This window comes from Bemisia tabaci, chromosome 2, assembly GCF_918797505.1.
Source record: "Bemisia tabaci chromosome 2, PGI_BMITA_v3".
Taxonomy (NCBI): Eukaryota; Metazoa; Arthropoda; class Insecta; order Hemiptera; family Aleyrodidae; genus Bemisia; species Bemisia tabaci.
The window spans coordinates 45,668,964-45,686,663 of record NC_092794.1 but is presented as its reverse complement, the minus strand read 5'-3'; the positions used below and the strand labels follow the sequence as shown (position 1 = coordinate 45,686,663).

Sequence of the window (17,700 nt, the reverse complement as noted above, 5' to 3'; positions counted from 1 at the left end):
GTTCCTAACAACGCAAATTGCGCAGTAAGGAGTGTATTTCAGACTTTTTTAATGTGACCATCGTAATTTTCGTGTCATTTAACCTCTATAAAGTCTATTCGCGCGGTTGTATCTCTTGCATGCAACAGGCCCATTATAGAGACACCAAATCGTTAAATATTAAGTGACCTGTTAATTACGAGAAATCTCGATTGCCAGGAACACTTTAGGGCAATTTACCACCCTTCCGCACATAATTCAGTCGGTGGGCATTCACAGGTAACGAGGAAAGCAACATTACAAGCACTGAAACGGAAACAAATTGAAAGCGCCTTGACTATCTTGAAATCTGTGCATGCAACTATTCGTGTTCTAATGATGCCTGTGTTGCATACACTCCAACTTGAAGGCACTCTGCTTTTATTGATCGCAACTTACTGAGTTACTGGCTGCTTTGTACTGCTAAGTAGACGTAATTATTTCTTTGCATACACAACCATTTCGACGATAGCAAACTTCGGAACATGGATGAGGCATGCTGTTTCACCGCAGCGTTGTCAAATAACGCGATTTGGGTAACATTGTTGTCAGTAATTTGCGGAATAGCTATTCGTAATGAAAGTGAAGAAACAATTTCGGTGGATACTTTTAAAAAAATTCTTTCCGCCCGTGGGCTGTTTTATATTTTCTACTAAATAACTTTAGTTTAAAATTAATCTTGAAAAGTCATATTTGGGTGCTATAACCATTTGAAGAAGGGATATACGTAGTTGTACCTCTCGTGTAATTATTGAAGAAAAAATTGATTTGAAGATATGCCCTGATTTTAAACAAGCTCGATTACGATTTGTCCTGGTGTTGGTGTGTTCTTTTCAGATTCTTTTCGTGCTGTATTTAGTTACTTTTTGGAATAATTCCGATCACCTTATCATGTCTCATACTCTCCATGTGAATTGCCGCAGGCTGTGCTGAGGGACAAAAATCAATGATACAGCTTTCTATTTTGACGCTGCTGTAGCAGCTCAAATTGCATCTGCTCCGAAATTGAAAGAGCTAGCCCCCCTGTTTGACTTGTATTTTCATTCTCTCGTCTCTACGAAAGAGAATTAGTTAAAGCTACTCACGGAGCTCTTGAAAAAATTATTAGATTACTTATCGAAGTACCTCTCCCGTAGGCACGTGACTGAAAAATTCGTTGGATTGAAACAACTGTTTGTACTGTATGCAAAGTAATCCGATCCTGCACTCACGAAGTTTCACTCATTATCTCCAGCTGTTCAGTATGACGAACATAAGAGAATGACATGATTTCTTTCAGTAAACGAAATGGTGTGCGCTTTAGTGATTTTTATTGGACTTCATCCTTGATATGAGGAAAGATTTTAACAGAAAACCCCTCTCCGCAGTATAGCTGTTTATAGTGATAGTCAGACCACTCAACCCTCAGAATTATAGAAATGTTTAATCAAAATCGTCCAGGAATGCACGGAAAAATATGTCAGAGATTATCCCCTAAAATTCTGGTATACCACAATTTGTTGGACGACATGGAAATTTCCAATTAATTGTGATAGCTTTTCAACTCAAATTGGGGTATCGAAAAATTTGGGTTTGTAATCTAATTTATTGTGGTACTACTAGAGTACCACACTTAATTGGAAGTATCCATGTCATCCAACAACCTTGTGCTCTTTTTTTCCGTGTGGACTTAATACAGTAATAGTTTTCTCAGTATTGTCTTGGTTTTCCCCGTTATTTATTTACAATTTTCAATTTCTCTACGTTGAGGTCGTGATTAGGCCGCATGTAATAAATTCCAAATTTTTTATCTTTTCTAGTTCGTTCCATAAGTCGCGAAATTGGGACATTTTCCACACTCAATTTCTGTACTTTTATTGTTGAAATCCTTTCAAAATTTCGCGCAAAATCCAAATTGTGTAGCGTTTCTCGCGATCCACTAATCACGAGGTTTGGCATTTCCCACACTTCATCGTCAACTTCAATTTTTTAGATCCAAATTTTTTTAGCCTTATTCTCAATTCAAATCTAATCTGAATAATTTGATTCCAATTTTCAACTTCTACCGCGTAAATGTGGCATCTAGATGTTTGATTCAGATCAATTATTAGCTTGCACGCATAACGATATTTACTCATACAACTAAAGCATTGCGAGGAATTTTAAAACGCCTCCGTTTTCCCATCAAATACTGCTTTGCATTCGTGACAGATTGAACTAAATCCATTAATAAGCTCACTGCAATCACTCAATCATGACACGGAACAACAATAATCATTATTTGGCCGTGAAAGCCTACTACAAATATCATGAGACTATTTTAGGACACTCGTGTTGTGCAGGGCCAATCAGAGGAGTTTATTTATTCCTCATGCTTTGGGAGCAGTATTTTACGACTGTATTATGAGGTAGCAAAAGTGTCCCTATAATGTGTCCTCCATTTGTTTTATGAGTTAGATCCTCAGGAGGTCCCCTCCTAGTGGGCAATTTCATTCGGAGGGACTTCTTTTAAATTCATAAACTAGTTGAAAATATTTACACGAATCTGACCTAACGAATGTTACTTTATAATCGTGAGCGTCCAGAAAAAAACGGAAGACAAATTGAGCTATTTTAGGGATTAAATATTGCATAGGTTTTGCTGCGCTGCGTATTTAATTTACGAAGTTGTGTTAATTATGAAAGTGATCGCGCTAAGCGGGGGCTTTGCCGAATGTTTGATAAAGAGAAGTGATTTGTTCGAATAATAACTCCATCTGTTACAGGCCATTATAGAAATGAGCAATTGATTGATAACTATTCAAAACGTGTGTTTAATCGCCATTATTTTCCTCCTCGTTTCAGGGCACATTCCGCTTTGAAATCGTTTAAACTTGGATCTTAAATTCAACGATTTTTTGTCACTGTTTTTTAAAATAGCACGAGTAAATTATGATATTTTCTTTGGAAAATATTTTTTTTAAAAAAAACTTCCTGATTACTAGATGGCATAACATCATCTGAAAATTATAAATCATTAAGGGTGTTAATAATTGCATCTCCAGAACCAGCTGAACTACTTTTTGCAACGAGGGGCCATTATTTGTGACTCATTTTTGAAACATCGTATGTCAATATGGCCTAAGTGCAAAATCAGATATCTCCATCGCGCGACGCTTATAAAACTATTTTTCTTGTATTTCTCGCATTCGCAATTCTGGCGTTTACGTGATTTGGAAAATAATGGGTTCAAATAAGATTAGTCCGAGCGCTTTTCAATGAAACGATCATTGTTTGGACGTATTTACGCTAAAAGGAACTATGGCTCGCGTGTAACATAGTTCCTTTTCCAGTGGCGCGGCGTGAATAATCGATTATCGATATCTCGCCATTTGATGCTATGGTAAAGAATCGATTACTAAGGTGTTCGCTGCGAACACCCTGATAATCGATCTTTTTTCATAGGTTTAAATGGCATAACAATCGATATATCGCAATTCACGCCACGCCACTGCTTTTAGCATAAATGCGTCCATTTTACCTCGCCACTTTTCCTCGGAACCGAATTGTTTTACGCTGCGATGAGTACTCGGGATTCCGAGTTGGTCCTCCTTCCGCGTGTACTCGAGTGGCCGGATTGACGTCACATCACCGAGGAATCGGCATTAAACCCGGCGTCAGGTTTTAAAATCATTTATCAAGCACCTGTCAAAAAGTTCCATTCTGAAACAAAACCACTCTCCGACCCTTACTCGCGGGTTTTATTCCTGTTTTCAATATTTCCGCCGCGGAGCTTTGGCACTTTTGACACCGAGTTGAGAGACGGGAGATTTCTATGTCGCTTTGCGTGCGAAATGTGTTATTTTTACCATTCGAGATGCAGATGCGATCGAACCGTTGAAATCCTAGATATGCTTGATAATTTTTCCCGATATTCTCTTTTTTTTGCATTTCATGTACGTCAAACGTTTTAATTTTTTAGAGTAAGTTACGTTTGTGCGGAGGGATAGAAAGTGAAATTTCACGTTTTGAAATTTCATAAGGCTCGAATAAATTTCACAAAAGTTGAAATTTATTACTTTTTTTTTTAGAATTATTGATTAAACCCTTGGAGGTCTGAAAGCGTTTCAGATGGTCTTTTTGTTGATGCTGCGGTATTATGCTACTCTACTGAAGGTGCCAGACACAAAGAGGGGGAAAAAAGAGGAGTTTAGAGAGAAAAACCCCAACCCAACCTCAAACTAAACGAAAACATTTGCAACGCGCGAAAGTTTTAGGCTTGGGGTAAAAATTTTCAAAATTTAGAATCACTGTTTCTAGGCGTTTTTTAGCCTCCTGAATGTATCCCCAAAAGTTTCAATAAATTTAATGAAATTTCACGCGTGAAATTTCACTCGAATAAATTTCATGAAATTTTCCATCTCTGTTTGTGCGATCGTTGTTCAAATGATTCAAGTACAATTTTTACATTTAACTATGCAATAGTACGCGCCAGAGTTTTTAAAATAAAGAAAATTAAAAATGAATCACCCTGCGGAAATGCTCAAGTGATCATGGTCATTGCTGTAAACCACCTCAGTGGAAGTCTCCACTATATTTTGTCGTTGTTGATGTATACCGACCAACGAGTTACTGTGTGCAGGTACTCATTTGAACTGGGTGAAAAAACACCCCAGCGACTGTCATAACTCTGTGGAGTTCGTATTTTTATACCTAGAGGCCTTTAAAGAGGATAAAAGAGACTACATTTACGTTTGGTTAGATATTTGATACAATGTTGGCAGTATGAAACTGGGTAGAACTATTATACTTAAATTCAGCTCGCCTACCGAAACATTAAAACACTTTTGTACGAACTGGCAATCCTTTGAAAATATGCGACGCGTTCAAAGAGGAAGCCTGAAGCAAAAGCGCATTTGCCGCGGAGGAGTGGGATTACAGCACCTTTTCGTTTTACGAATTGAAATTAATTCATTTTATCACTAACTCTGACAACCCTCACATTTATGTACTTGAATAGTTGGACTACTTTTTGCAATTTGTAACTAATATTTCTCGCTCATTGTAAAAATAACGCATCTACTCTTGATATTCCCATGCAGACAGATGGTTCTTTATCCTCCGATTTTTATTTAAAGCAATCAATTTCTGTCTCTTTAGCTGTTCCCATCCTATAGCGGCAAAGAAGCACCAGAGCGCGATCATAGATTTCAAATGAAGAATTTTAAAAACAACGTATGTGCTCTTGATGTTCCCATGCACACAGATGGTTATTTATCTTCCGATTTGTATTTAAAGCCATCAATTTCTGTCTCTGTAACTGTTCCCATCCAAGCGACAAGAAGCACCCGAGTGCGATCATAGATTTCAAATGAAGGACAGACTCGGAACTCAGCACCTACCCAGCGATTTACATTGGTGACACGCTGAAGGGATTGAAAGAGCGGGTCCATTTTTTATCGGCGAATCCCCGATTAAAAGTAGATTCAAAATCGTGCTCTTTCGTCATTAAAACTTACAAGATGAACGATGAAACGATATCCCCTCGACCCTTCCGACTGGGAAAAGGTACGAGGGGCGGGGGCGGAGGGTGAGATAAAGATTCTGGAGGAGGAGTTAATGGACATAATGGATCGCACCATTATCAATACTTGATGGAGGCAATATTTTGACAGTCAAAGGGATTATTGGGTGGCATTTTTCCCGAGGAAAGCCGAACAAAGTGGTGCGTGGCACGCAGCGCCAATAATAGGACCTCTGGCTCGGTCGGGCAAAGGTACTCAGGCAAATTTCAAGCTGAGCCGCCCCCCCCCCCCCCCGCTCTCCCTCTAACCTTCTCGGGAGCTTTCCTGAGAAAGGATTTCCGTCCGAGACGACGACTTGCTCCCAGCTTTGGCTGTAAATCAAAGAAATTCGACACCGATCCAGTCCCGACAAACTACGCCAGCCGCCGCCGCGAGAACCTCCTTCGTGGGCTTCCTTATGAAAATTGAGAGAATTTCTTCCAATTATGAGATTTGTTTCTTTTTCCTACATTTCTTCCTGTCGGTTGCCTCGCAAAATATGATACGCAGTAACGTTTTGGTATACGATGGGAGATGTAGCACCTACTTCATCAGCACAGTGAATTCCGGTTATCCGCGATCAACTAGAGACTTTTGCAGACATACTTCGGGTTTTGGAATGAGGAAAAAAACTCGCGGGGGGGGGGGGGGTGAATTTTAAAAAAATTACTTTATCCGTAACCTATCTCGGTAGATACAATTTAATTAATTTGCTTCACTAAAAAAACTAGTTAGTTGATTTAATACGACGATTGGTACTATGGTTATTTACTGCGGTTATGGGACATTTCATCAACGATTTCTTGTCCGCGCACCTATTTTTTCTAGTAATTTACGTCCACGCGTTTTTTCGGCACGGGAGTTTTGGTTCACGTGCCAGTTGAGACCCAAAATTAATCGGTCCACATGTAAATACAAACGACAATTGCTCACGACGTTTTTGGATGAAAATGTATAATGTCTTGGAAGAATGAGGGTTTGCTTGTTTTTTTGTTTGTTTGGTCCAACGGAGAATGATATATAATTAAGATTTTTGGTAAAAATGGGGGAGCGTCAATTTCATGCGACAAAATTCACTAAAACTCTTTACACATCTTTGTTGTAACGGGACTTAATTATCTTTCAAGAAATTCCCACCTAGTTATACCGGAACCGGATGAACCTCTTGATTTGCCACAGCTAAAGGCTCTTAGATTTTTCCTGTGTACGATAAATATCTTGATTTATTTTGCGAGGAAAGATCTGTACTTATAAAGGATGCCTATCATTCTTAATACGTTCAATTTCATATATTACTGTGCAACACCTCTGTTGTGATAGTTGCCTCAGGCGCCGCGCCGCCGCACGGCGGGCGGGCGGTCATATCAGCGCGAAACGCGCATTGGCGCCTACAAACCTAAGTGGATACTTCAAGCATTGTGCAATGCGTGAAGTATCCACTTAGGTTTGTAGGCGCCAGTGAGCTTCTCACGCTGGCAGCACGCCGCGCACCGCTCCACTCCGTTAGGCTCTAATATTTATACTCGTATAGTCAGCGTTTTTTAATTCATGCCGATTTTGAAATGTTTGCACACTTTGCATTGATTATTCTCATTTAAATTGATGAAAAATAAATGTATCAATTTATCAAAGGAGAATAATAATATGATGTGTGTTTTTTAAATATTGGTGGTAAGGTTTTTGGGCTAATATTATCATTACTGTATTTCGCATATATTTCAAGCTATTTTAATGGATGAAGTCGTTCCGATTCAGTTTTCTATATGGTGGTTTTTTATTTTTTTATTTTTATTTTTTAAAGCCGGATTAAGTACAATGCTCGGTGCCTCCTATCCTAAGGAACAATACAACTTTATGGCACGTCGTTGATGGTTCATAAATTTTTTTTATTTGATTCTAATAAAGATTAATGTTTATGACATTTTTCTAAAAGTAAACGGATATTCTTTGTGTGTATTGAAATGAAGAAGATTTTTTGGCTCTGATTTGCGGCTTTGATCGCCTTCAGAAACTAAATTGGCAATCCTATGGCAACTTTCCTTTGAGAATTGGGATGAAAAACGGTTCTTTCATTTTTGGAATAAGGTAGAAGTATTCCTAAAAAAAGCAAATAAACAAGACGATATAATAGTAAACCTTCAAGGAGCACAAATTTATCAGGAATGCCAATTTTGAAGCACGTAGCCAATTTGACTCCGACGAGCAATAAATTGTATTTCCTCATCCGAAACTTGTGTTTCACATGATTGATCTCCTCTTTGAATTCAAGGCGATGGCCGAACACTCGAAAAGTTTCAAAGAAATATGTTCCAAGGAATGAATCTTGTATTAAATAGCGAAAATCGAACGATAAAGAGTAGTGCGCATATCAGTTACCCGATATATCACTCAGTTGGAACTTTTAGTTCTCTCCAAGTTCTCAGAAAGCGCAATTGTTGAACGCAGAGAGTAGAGACAGTAATAAATCGATTTCATTTGTTGTTATTTATCCCTCGGCTAACACTCCTAAAACACATCCGTGTTCGTTGAAGTGGTCGAAGATTTTTCTTAGACTTTGCTGCTGCTCGTTAAATCTCTCCACGTTTTTCGATATTGTTTTAAGCATCACAATTGGTCGAAGACATATGAAGACCATCGATAAAAGTTTTTCTCACATTATTTTTCTAGTTTCTAGAAATAGCGGAAGAATCAAATATCTGAAGAGAATTGAGCCCTGACCTATGATAACAAATTTCAGCTCCTGCAGTCATCCTCATATATATTTGTGAATGCCTGTCAAGGAATAAATTGTATACGTAGAAAGGTCACATTCCAATTGTTACGAGGCACAAAGTTCATGTTAAACATGCCTATACTTTTCATTTTTGGCATTTGATTCGGCCAAACCCAATGACTGCATCACAGAATCATTCTAACTGCTGCTTCACTGGATTCTCCAATCCAGATCCACCGTCCTCAGCAAAACGCCGTAACTCCATTCCATAAGTTTTCAGCTTTTTATTGAAAATATGATGATTTATTGCCGAATTTTCAACGACCAATGGAGATGTTGCATGTATGAGGAATTTGCGATTTGATTGCTTATTCTTGTGTAAAAGTTCGCGAGAAACACGGTGGTGCTACTGGTTTTCCCTGAAATCAACTCCCAAGCTCAATAAAAGCTCTCAAGTTGAGGCCCTAAATGGAGGGGGTATCCCACGCTATCATGAGAGTCCACCTCTACATCAAGACGAACTCTCCATGCAAAGATAGGAGGCAAATACATTGACAGGGCTGCCACTTTATTTGGGGACTCCAAAACTGAAAACACGGCAACCCTGTCAATGTATTTGCTCCCTATCTTTGCATGGAGAGTTTGTTTTGATGTAGAGGTGGACTCTCAGGATAGCGTGGGATATGCCCTCTATTTAGGCCTCAACTTGAGAGCTTTTTTTGAGCTTGGGAGTTGATTTCAGAGAACCCCAGTGGCACCATCGTGTTTCTCGCGAACTTTTACATAAGAATCCATAGTCAAATCGCAAATCCCTCACACATGCAACATCCCCATTGTTACGCACAAAGTTCATGTTAAACATGCCTATACTTTTCATTTTTGGCATTTCGATTCGGCCAAACCCAATGACTGCATCACTGAATCATTCTAACCGCTGCTTCACTGGATTTCCCCATCCAGATCCACCGTCTTCAGCAAAAACGCCGTAACTCCATTCTATATGTCTTAGCTTTTTATTGAAAATATGATGATTTATTGCCGAAAAATCAACGACCAATTATCCTTCTTAAATCTAAATTAACTGTAGCATATCGTTGAGCATTCAGATCTTCAAAAGAAAGCATCGTAGTGATCAAGTTTTCTCGTTGTAGAACCACACTGGGAAAAAAAACACGTTAGATCTAGAGTCCAGACTCTGAAAAACATCGACAAGAAAAAATACTCTTGATTCGATCAGATTGAAGCTTAAGTCAAAAGGAAATCCGCTCAAATTAAGAGGCTTGGTTCTTGATTTAAGCTTAAATCTGATTGAATCAAGAGTATTTTTTCTTGTCGATGTTTTTAAGAGTCTGCACTCTAGATCCAATGTGTTAGCGGCTCTGGTGCTTGCACTAGAGCTGCTATTCCGGACGGTCCCAGCTGGGGAGTATCTATGGACCATGTTACATTGGAGAGACCGCGCGTTGGTTGATGGGAACCGGCGCCATTTTCGACTATGTACCTTGTCATGACTTTATTTTATTGCATATTGTTTTATTGTTAGCCAATGCTATGTTGTGTAGTGTATTTTTGGAATCATGGTGATACAGTCAATAATTCAAAACTTGTCTGTGCTTTAATCTCGTGATGGAAAAAATGTACTTTACGTTCAAAATTTGAAATTTTGAATTTTAAAGTTTTCGCGGTTTTTTGGAAGAATGCAGTGGTTGGAGCTTCCTAGGCATATTACTCGATATCAGCTGATAGCAAACAAAGGTTACCTAGGAAACCGTAAACGTTTAACAACTATCGTGACCATCGGGGCGATTATTGAAATGACATCGACTCTATGTCGCCGCTTACGACAGGACATAGCCCTATCTTATCCGTGTAATATATCGCAATTCGATATTGTTTTGATTTTTAAATGGAGCAATTTATTCATAAAGTTTAGGCCCTCATTCTTGACTACAATTACCGTCGCCAGAGAAGCTTTCCGACGCGAATGCGTTGGAGCTTACTGCTTGTTTTTTTTTTCCATTGTAGAACCAGATGTGTGGTAGAAAAATGCTAAAGTCTTGATTGCTGTTATGGTGTTTCTCCTATGGACGGCAGAGATATGATTCATCACGAGGAAACGGGCTCGAGCGATGACGAGACGCCAGGAGGCCCCGGATGAAAATTCATCTCTGAGAAGCATATTGAAAAATTGCTCGGTCGAACTCGTATACTAACGATGGATCGAGACTAATTTATATCTTCGTAGTTGGATTAATCAACGTGCTGTCGCGATCGGCGCACAATCAGCGCTGTCAAGTGAGGCTTCAAAACTTACGGAGTTACACCTATTCAGCGTCGTAGAACTATCTAATTATTTCCTCATTTTGCAACACTGCCGCGCGGTTTGGAACAATTTAACCGCGGCTCCAGCCGAAGCCCAAAGGTGGACTGGCATTCGGCCAAATCCAAGTCCTCCGCACGATGGGGATGGACACCCCTATTTGCGAGAGACGTTGGCAGATGATGTACCCTGATGGTACCATCCCCCTTGGGATCATAAAGTTCGACCCGATCGCAAGGCGCGGCAACTACGGGGGTTGAGACATGATACGCAGATCTGAGCCAAGTCGTTTCGTTTTAAGCGTCTCCTTCGCCGCCCAACACCTCATTTCGTGCCCCCAGGATTTCCAAATGAACGGCTTCGATTCAAGGCCGCGCGGTTAGCCCCAATATGCCCTCCGCCCTTGTAGTTGCAACGGTTTTTTTTGGCAAAGTTGCGAAATAAGGTTGCAGAATCCAGAGCAACATGAAAAATGTATCGTTTCGTTCACAGAAAGTGAAAAATCTCTTCCAATCCGCCCTATGTCGGTGCAACGGTTTTTTTTTGGCAAAATTGCGGAAAAAGGTTGCAGAATTCAAAGCAACATTAAAAATGTATCGTTTTGTTTAAAGAAAGTGAAAAATACCTTCCACAAACCTTAAATTAAAGCGAAATGAGACTTAATGCGAAAATTCCAGTTACTACCAGTTATTACGATTCTTAATTTACGAATAATTCAGCACATCATCATCATCATCATTAATATAAACTTCGAAGGATTCTGCCTTTTTCTATTTCACTCGAGGGGAAGTGTCCCCTCCCGGACTCTCTTCCCCACCCGGTGACTGACGCTGCGCTGTGTTGAACGGTTCAGCCTGAACCTTTCCCCTACGTCTGACCGTTCCCCACTTCTCTGTCAATCGAACCATGCCACCGCTTTTACGTATTGTCGCTCGCCCACCCAGGTACCTACCGGCCAGCGGTCATTTGATGATAAATCTCGATCATGCTCCTACGCAGCTACGCATTGATTACGCCAGGAAATTACTTTCCAAATAATTAGAATTTCTTCGATAATAGTTTTCTTTATTTATTCGACGGTATTTTTTCTCTGTTCTACTGTGATTTCCTTGGTTCTCTACTGTGTTTGACTGTGTTGAAATTTATATTAATACTCACACGGAGAAAAAAACTTCGTGCATGGGACCCGACGTTGAGATCATATGAATCTCTTAAAACTTGAGGTCCAGCTGCCGAAATTCGGGTCAGAAATCTGAAACACTTCGGTATGCACCGAGTACTTCAGATGTGTGACCTGAAACCTTCGGTGTATACCGAACTACTTCAATTGTCTGACCCGAACTTCGGCAGATGGACCTTAACTTTTCGGATGCGTGATCCGAAAACTTCAGAGATCCATATGATCTCAGCTTCGGGTTCCACGCACAAAATTTTTTTCTCCGTGTTTCCTTTTAGGGGACGCAACTAAAATTTTAGTAATTTTTTTCAGAAAAGTAAAAAAAAAAAAAAAAAAAAAAAAGTGGCTAACAGTGGTTCCTCACCTTTTCGTGGTGTTGGCTGTTTTTACTAAGTGGGAACCGTCCATTTTAAGATATAGTCTATTTCTTGCCCTGCCATTATTATTCTACAAGTTAATTATGGAGTGAGAATTTCGTAATGTATTCTATGAAATCTTCAAAATATAGTGATTAAAAATTTGCAACTACTACAAAATCGGCTCGCGAAGCGAGCCGAATGTCACTCGCGTAGCGAGTGACCGGGGGTCCAGGGGGCCTATAGCCCCCGGCTAGGCGTGACGGGCGCGCGAAGCGCGCCCAGAACGGCTAGTATTAACTATAGAAGAAAACCCTATTATTTTCTGAATAAGACAATTGTTTAGACCCATTAACTGCCAAAACTGTTGACCTATCAACATAATAAACATCTTGAAATAGAAAAAAATATAAATAGAAGTGGTTTTTCGAAGAGATTTTTCACCCATCGACTGACTGAATTATGCTTTTACAGCTCTTTTTGTACGAAGCAAGTAAAGCAAAACTCGTATTTTAGCATAATGGAGAATTTGTATGCAAATTTTTATTGCTTCATCTGAAAGTGCTTAAAGAGCCGATTTCACAGCATTTTTTATGATTTTCTTTCTGATATGGGAAATAGTATAAAAAAAAGATTTGAAAGTGAGAAAATACACGGCCTAGTGACGTCATCTGGCGGCATTTCCCATTTTTAAACACAGGCATTTTAGCAGATTAGATTAATTTGTCATATTTTCTCCAATAATTGTTCAGTTCATGAGCCAAGGGTATCATCGTGTTCAGTTCACTCAGTAGTTTCCGAAGCTCAAACTTCATCAAATTTTAGACACCTGCTAATTCTCTATTTGTTCGATTTATCGATGTTTGTTTACTTCCTGAAAGGAATCACCGTAACGTTTAAAACTCAATCGAGCTGAGTACTTGGCCATATCTAGTACCTATATCCTGCCACCCACGCTCACAAGTGTAAAACAAAAATACCGCCCAATAAACTTTAACCTATATGCAGAATGATTCGAGGACTAGTGCGGTAAAACCCTCTAATCGTTAAACCTCGTGCACGGAGCTTTAAAGCACATAACCGTATCCTCTCTTGCCACCTTTACGAGACGCAAGAAAATAGCCTTTTTTATTTATCTTCATCTGCCCCGTGAGTGCCGTTAGGGCATTATAACTTGCTCCTTGAAGACTGCTAAATACTTAAGAGACGGGATGTGATAAAATCTCGCTGATGGATCGTTACCCGGATTACCCGTTGAGGAGAACATGAGCAACAACATGATATTAAAGTCTGTATATTCTCATGCTGAATTTTTACACCTCGGACACTCATCTTAGTTCTTGTTGTATAGTAGTTCGCTGCTATTACGATTTTTTTTTATTTTTAATTAAATTAAAATTACTGGGACCTTAATGGGAATGCATTTTAGAGGAAATAGATGAATATATGGAGCACCCAGAGACAAGAGACCCTCCACTGGCCTCCTAGCGACAGGTGGAAGCTTTTACTTTCGGGGTTTCAACAATTCCTTATGAACAATTATTAGGGAGCAACAGTCATCACCCTATTTTCGGCTGTTGACTTACCCACATGGTCGATGATGAGCTTCGGATGACGTCATGAGCCAAACAACTTTCCCAAACGTCGGCCATTTTCGGCTTGTTTGCAAAACGAAACTGCCAACACGTTGTTGAACATCAACCATGTACATAGGTATAAGTCAACAGTGAAATGCTGAAGTCCCGAAAGTAAAAGCTTCCACCATGGCCAAGATACCAGTGGAGGGTCTCTTGTCTCTGAGAGCACCTCAAAGAATGAATAATGGATATATTTCCCTTATAATTATTATTTTAATTCATTTAAGTGCTGTTTTATTAGTACATCACTTAATTACTATTAAATATATTCTTCTCTGATCATGCGTTCTTTTTCATTTTTGATGAGGTTCTCAGTTCCTACAAAATGTATAATTTTTTATTCAGCTAAAAACGAATAGTTCCTTCATTTCGGTCGATATGCAAGTTTAGTCACATTACAGTCGAAATAGTTGTATTGAGCCCATTTATACTGTAAGCATGCGTGAGACATTAATTTACATAAAGCTTGATTAAGTAATATTAAATAAAAATTGTAAGGTTTACACTCACATTTTCCAAGATAAGGGGATGTATGATGAACTTTGACAATCCTTCGTTTAGATTTACGACGCGGGACGTTGATAAGAACGTGGTACATTTTACTTCACTTGAGGATAATCAACCGTCTTCAATGCATATTTCCATCTCGTTTGACTTCTCTTCTCCATTCTGACAAATATTTCACGTGCTATAAGAATAGGTTAGTTTTGTTTTCTAATCGGAGAAAGGAGAAACTACTACAGCAGAGTTTTGAAATTCCATACAATGGACCGACCACTAGACAAGGTACGAATTTAAGCAATCTGATACATGTTCCTTTACCGGAATTTCACGTAGAACACGATTCGTGCAACGCAAATTACTGAAGCCAACTCCTAACGAAGATATTAACGTTTTTATTCCACATTGGTTACGAGGAATTTGCACTGCCCGCTCACAAGAAACTCTAAGCTCTACTTGAGTCAAATCGCGCACTACAACGGTTTCAGCAAGCTTCTCAATCGAGCAATGTTCATTTCCCATCATGTGTTGTTCAAACCACAAGAAATTTGCTATAGCTGAGCCAAACCGTCAAGATTGAGGTTGCCAGATTTTTATATCGCAGAGATTATCATGATAAACGTTTAGCGCGCGATGAGAATCACGTAGAGCATTGAGTTTTCATGAGCGGGTGGTTTGAATTCATGCATCAAGAATCATTAAATATCTTCGTAAGGAGTTGATTTCGGTAATTTTTGCTGTGCGCATCGCATTTTACGTGAAATGTTGGTTAAGAAACATGTATCAGAATGCTGAAATTCATACCTTGTCTAGTGGTCCATTAAGATATTTCTCAAGTTTCCGCCTTTGACGTGCTCACTTCTTTTGAATGACTATCAAAGTTTAATGGTTTGAATAGGATTGAATGTCTTACAGCGCTGAATTCGAAATTTCACGGATTTACTTTGCGAGAAAGAAATGAAAAACGAAAGAAAGAAAAACAGGTACCCAAGTACGGAACGGAAACTGCCACAAATTGCTTTCAATAGTTTCCTCGTTACCGAATAGGGTTTTCCCGTCTTACTGCCTCTCCTTTACCTCTTTCGCCAATTTAAGGCTGTAAATGAATGCACCGCAAAAATAAAATTCTCTTTAAATCCCAATACTGTCAGAATACTTAAAATATGACGGATTGTAAAACAATTATGTGTGGTAACACAATCGCGATTGTGCGACCGCTTCTTTGAGTGGATGTTGAGTTTTTTTTTAGCCAACGTGCGTAAAAAGTTCAGCTTAAAGCTGAAATCTCATTAGAGAGGGAAAAAGCTCACACACAAGCACGATTTTCCCTCAAAGGGATATGCTGTTTGGAGCAACACTAGTTACGTCCATTCAGGAAGGCAACTGCAGACGGTTTGTGCTTCTTTGAATGTTATTCGGTATAGCTCATGCTAGAAATATTACATTTTAATGATCGAATGATTATTAATTTAACGATGTGGTTGCTCCTATGTTACAGATTGCCCTGAGACGGAGTTCAAAGAATGGCTCTTCTATGATTCAGGCTCACACAACATGATGTTGTTATAGCGACTCTGGACTAACAGAGGTAAGAAAAAAACGAATGAAGTAAAAGTAAGAAGTAAATGTTCCTTAAAGAAATTAGGTTCGGTTCGAAACCCAGTCTGCATTTATTCATCTCAAATTTGCCGGCAAGGGCTCTGATCAGTTTTTGCCTCAAATTATGAGCGCGTATTTGAAGGTTTTTTTTTTTTTTTTTTTTTTTTTGCACCAAGTGGTTTTAAAATTTCCAAGGAAATACCCAGATCCGCGGTGACGTCTTGCCTAATAACAAAACTGCACAAAGAAAAAATTGGTAAAAATTTGGAGGAGCTTGGTGAAACTTTCCTGACGTTCAAGGGTATCCTCGCGTTCAGTTCACCCATTAGTCTCCACTTAAACACGAAATTCATTAAATTTCAGACACCTGCAAATTCTCTATTGTCAGTTAAGCCGTATCGTTCCTTAGCTCTCAAAATCTGTTATCCTAGTTGATGGAGCTTAAAGAATGCAGAAGTTGAAGTTGCGGGGATCAATTGGATTGCATTTTGCAAAAAGGAACCACTAGCATTGCAATGTTGCGAAGATTGTGCAACTTCTTTTGTCTTGGAGGAAAAACCCGATTATCCATTAATAGTTTCTATTTTACTCGCTAAAAACTGTAAATTTAAAACAAAAATTACCATCTAAATTTCATAGTTTTTCACGATTTCCGCAATTTTATTGCAAAAGATGGAGTTGCACAATCTTAGCATCATTGCAATGCTAGTGGTTCCTTTTTGCAAAATGCAATCCAATGAGCGGTGGTCGACAGGGACTACAAAAATTTACTTGCGTAAGATAACGTTACACGATATGGCAAGGAGACGAGAGCCCCACCTCTCCTCCATGTCTAAGAAAGTTTCACCCTGAAAACTCAACAAAATATAAGTGAGCCCCACTCTTCCAAGCCCCCGGGATGACTTCCCGAATCGATTACAGGGGGACCTGAAATTTGGATTTAATTACAGTAAAAGGAAGATTAGCCTCCCACGCCCTCGCCCAGTACCTACCTAGCGGCGCATTAAATAAGGGACAAACCGATACACGATCCGAGCGGAAGAGAAGCCAAATTTGGTCGTGAGTCCGCTCTCCAAATTGACTTTCGCGTTGAACCCATCGACTATTTGGCAACGCCGCCGGAGGGCGAAGCTGGCGAAGGCGGAGCTAAGATCAGACACCCCGTGACAAAGATAGATTGCCATCAGTGCGAGCAAAAAAAGGGGCGACTAAATGGGTCTCCTCTTTCATCCGGGCGTGTTTTAAAAATTCCTCTTAACGGGTCAGAATCTTATTTCAGCAAGCGCTTTAATTCAATTCACGGGCTCATTTTTTCGGCCGGTCCCTCCTCGGTGATTTTTCGGATTGCTCGTCTTTTTTCAGGCGTCCCGAGAAAGCCTGCAGACGTTTTCCCTCTCGCCTTATACTGCCGTGCTAAGGAAAAACGCCGTATGAGCCTTCAGACGTTGCCAAATTTCCTTCGACGAATCACGAATTTCAAGAAATTTTTTAAATATTTATCTCTCATTTTTTCGGAGAATTTTGTCGGTAATTCGATCTAAAAGTTCTGAAAATTTCAAGGAAAAATATTTAAAACTTTTTTTTTAAAAATAAATACTTTCTGAGAGGAAATTTGGCAACTCTCGAATGTTCATACGGCGTTTTTCCTTAGCACGGCAGTATATCGCGCGGAGAGATCGGTATAAGGGCAGCTTTTTCCACAGTAATCTTTTCGCTGAGTAGTTGGAAGTTAGACGGAGAGCGAGCGGAAAGCTCCAATAAAAGTAGTGATTAAGGAGGAGAAAAAACTGTTACGATTTTTCCCCGTTCGAGAAAAAAAAATGATTTCCCGTCGATGAGGAAAAGCAGCTCCATTTG

At 39.4% G+C, this 17,700-nt stretch overlaps 1 protein-coding gene across 3 annotated transcripts in view; it reads left to right on the top strand.

The window, feature by feature from the left end:
* LOC109040110 (uncharacterized) overlaps positions 1 to 17,700 on the top strand; it is a 237,468-nt gene that overhangs the window by 172,782 nt on the left and 46,986 nt on the right. For all 3 annotated transcript variants that reach the window (XR_011899380.1, XM_019055917.2, XM_072297399.1), the window contains one exon: positions 15,743 to 15,832. The gene's annotated coding sequence lies outside the window, so the exon portion shown is untranslated. The remainder of the gene's footprint in view (positions 1 to 15,742; positions 15,833 to 17,700) is intronic.